The sequence below is a fragment of the Clytia hemisphaerica genome, unplaced genomic scaffold (assembly GCF_902728285.1).
Source record: "Clytia hemisphaerica strain Z4C2 unplaced genomic scaffold, Clytia hemisphaerica genome assembly, whole genome shotgun sequence".
NCBI classification, from domain to species: Eukaryota; Metazoa; Cnidaria; class Hydrozoa; order Leptothecata; family Clytiidae; genus Clytia; species Clytia hemisphaerica.
This window is the reverse complement of record NW_027103448.1, coordinates 89,041-92,861: the sequence shown is the minus strand read 5'-3', so window position 1 is coordinate 92,861 and position 3,821 is coordinate 89,041.

Below are 3,821 nucleotides of genomic sequence, written 5' to 3'. Positions count from 1 at the left end.
AAAACACTCAACATATGATGCAAAATGAACTTAAAAAGAAAGACGACGTCATACAAAAACTGAACAATGAGGTCAACACTAAAATCAAAACCCGTGATTCCATCAAAAATGACTTAAAAACTTTTCTGGCAGGGAAACTACAAGAGATGGAGGAAAAGACAAGAAGCATGATAAAGGAGGAAATAAAGCACACCGCAGAAATAATGACGGAAACATCAAAGAAAACATACGCCGAGATTACCAAGAAATAAAAAGAAGACTTAAAATCTGCCGAAGAACAAAAACGGAAGGAAGAAAGTGAAAAGAGAGACATAGAATCTAGAAAACTGAATATGATCGTTCACGGGTTTCTCGAATATTCAGGCCCAGATAAGGCAGAAGAAGAAAATGGGAAAAAATATGACAAATTTCGGTTCCGAGAACTCCTAGATGACATCAATGTTCCAGATATCAATGTTACTCACCACAGATTAGGAGACAGAAAAACTAAGAATGGCCGTCCTCTGAAAGTCACCCTGCAAAGTCAACATGACAAAGATCTTATCATGAAAAATTTACACATGCTAAAAGAAACTTGTTTCTTTCAGGTAAGTATAACGGAAGATTTCACAATCAACGAACGGAAAAAGATCAAGGAGATGCACGAACAAGCAAAGAAACTCAACAAGAACAATAACAATAAAGGATTCAACTGGCGCGTAAGAGGAAGCCCAAGAACAAAACTACGCATTGTTAAAAAATTACAAAACCAAACAAAAATATCTTCAAATTACAAACTAAAATGCTCTACAGAAGAAATCGTCAGCGATTGGGCATTGACAGATGATGATGAATGATTCATTTTGTAAAATAGGCAGTCGAACTCTATTAGCTTTCAAGCTAGTACAGATTTGTACACATTTTTCGACTTTAAAGAATATATACATTTACATTTACATTTACAAATGGTAAATGGACAAGTAGATTAAGTAAATTCTAATAACACTTTGTCACAATTCTTCAGGTGCTCCTACTAGAAATTCACAATCTAGAAATTGTAACTGACTGCCAATTAACAATTAAGCTAGTCACATACTCTAGAAAAACACAATTTGCCTCAAAAACTTTTTGAAAAGTAGTTCAGTCTCTGCCAAATTTCAACAGAAACTGTATTTTAGTAAGGTAGGTTACCCTTCTATGGACACCCCCTTTTATGGACAAACCCTTCTAAAAGATTACAGTACACGTAGTGTTCATATTATATCATGATAATTTGTATAAAAATTTTATTTTTTTTATTTTTGATAAAAAAAGTAAAAATGTAAAATCAGACAGAAAATGTCGAAAAAAAAATTGACATGATAAACTTTAAAATGTCTCCCATGTAGTAATGCACTTGTGGATTTGTATTTCTTTTAACAGCATCAAAGAATTTATTTGACTAAGATTGGTGATGAAATTATGGTAAATAGTGTTTCAAATGGGCGGGTCTACCCATTCTCTAACATGGATGTTGTTACCTATTATGAACAGGGCAACCCAAAAAGCCAAAACATGTCCAAGTCACAAACACAATCTGCGTCCAGAATGTGACAATAAAAAAATATTATGTGGTCGTCATTACGCACGAGCGAGCGCAGCGAGCGAGTGCGATTCTTTTGGCAAAAGCGCGGGAAAAAAAGCTGATATGCGGGGTGACAAAATCGATTTTTCAGTTTTTTAGCCTCGTTTCCATTCAGAATCGTCGTCGTGCACTGTCTTAAGTCCCAATATGGAGAATGTCCACCTGCACCCGACTTTGTTGTTTGGCACTCGCAAAAACAAAAAAATACCATTTAGGCGTTGAGACACGAGCACTAGCTTTTTTGTCGTGATACGTTGATCATTCGGAAGTCTTTGATGAGGCGTAGGGTCAAGTGAATCTGTTTGTTCAGAGTTGTAGTTTCTTTTCTGAGCGTATCGTCGGCACCACTGTTTCATTCGTACACTGGTCAAACCACAACGCAACGAAAGCAAGAAAAGTTAAAAGCCAAAGCTGATTTGAAAAGATTTCAGAAGAAACAGAATCTCATTCGTTTTTCAAGTTTTTCAAGTCAACAGGTATTATGTTGATACTTTTGGGTTTCTCTTTAAATTTTTAAATCATTTTTGTAGTTTTTTGTATCTGTAATATATTGGGAACTTCTTACGGTAGAGATTTTTTTTTTAAGTTTTGCGTTTACTTTCTCCTATGAAGATGCTGTACCCCATACCGATACCGATACCAATATCATTTATGCCGCTGTTACCAAAATCATTCAAATTTCAATAGTAAGCACCCAAGTAAATAAGCAACCAAGTAAGCTTAAAGGTTACACAGACAGATAAGTATTTAGTTTTTTCTTTTTGTATATTTATAGCTTTTTGTATCTGTATTATACGGGAACTTTTAAGAGAATTTTTTTTAAAGTTTTGCGTTTACTTTCTCCTATGAAGATGCTGTACCCCATACCGATACCGATACCAATATCATTTATGCCGCTGCTACCAAAATCGTTCAAATTTCAATAGTAAGCACCCAAGTAAATAAGCAACCTAAAGGTTACACAGACAGATAAGTATTTAGTTTTTTCTCAAACTGCATGATTATTTTATACACTTGCGATTGTTTTGATACTTTTGGGTTTCTCTTTTTTTTTAAATCATTTTTGTAGCTTTTTGTATCTGTAATATATGGGAACTTCTAAGAGAATTTTTTTCAAAGTTTTGCGTTTACTTTCTCCTATGAAGATGCTGTACCCCATACCGATACCGGTACCGATATCCAATTGCCGCTTTTACCGAAATCGTTCAAATTTTAATAGTAAGCACCCAAGTGAATAAGCAACCAAGTAAGCTTAAAGGTTACACAGACAGATAAGTATTTAGTTTTTTCTTTTTGTATATTTATAGCTTTTTGTATCTGTAATATATGGGAACTTTTAAGAGAATTTTTTTTAAAGTTTTGCGATTACTTTTTCCTGTCCTGTGGAGATGCTGTACCCCATACCGATACCGATACCGATATCCAATTGCCGCTTTTACCGAAATCGTTCAAATTTCAATAGTAAGCACCCAAGTAAATAAGCAACCTAAAGGTTACACAGACAGATAAGTATTTAGTTTTTTCTCAAACTGCGTGATTATTTTATACACTTGACTTGCGATTGTGTTGATACTTTTGGGTTTCTCTTTTTTTTAAATCATTTTTGTAGTTTTTGTATCTGTAACAAATGGGAACTTGTTAAACAATTTTTTTTAAAGTTTTGCGTTTACTTTTTCCTATGGATATGCTGTACCCCATACCGATACCGATACCGATATCCAATTGCCGCTGTTACCGAAATCGTTCAAATTTTAATAGTAAGCACCCAAGTAAGTAAGCAACCAAGTAACCTTTAAAGGTTACACACACAGATAAGTATTTAGTTTTTTCTCAAACTGCGTGATTATTATAATTATATACTTCTATACACTTGCGATTGTGTTGATATTTTAATTTCTGACATAAAAAATCTAAATTTAGACAAATGGTGTCAACGCAGTGTTTGTTTTCCTTAGAAAAAACTGACATCACAATGAATTTTTCTAACAACGGGCAAATCTGGGCAGTTTAGGCTTGTTGTCATGCAAACAAAAGCAATTGAATTGTGCAAAAAGCTGTATAGCCATTTGGACCTAGGTCGAAGGATGATGATGATGATAGCCTGCTTCAAAAAAGTAACCGATTAGCAATGCATATGTTACATTAATATTAAAATAAAGGTAATTAGACTATTAATTGACTAAAAAGTGTTTTCTCAAGAATTATGTAATTACTGCAA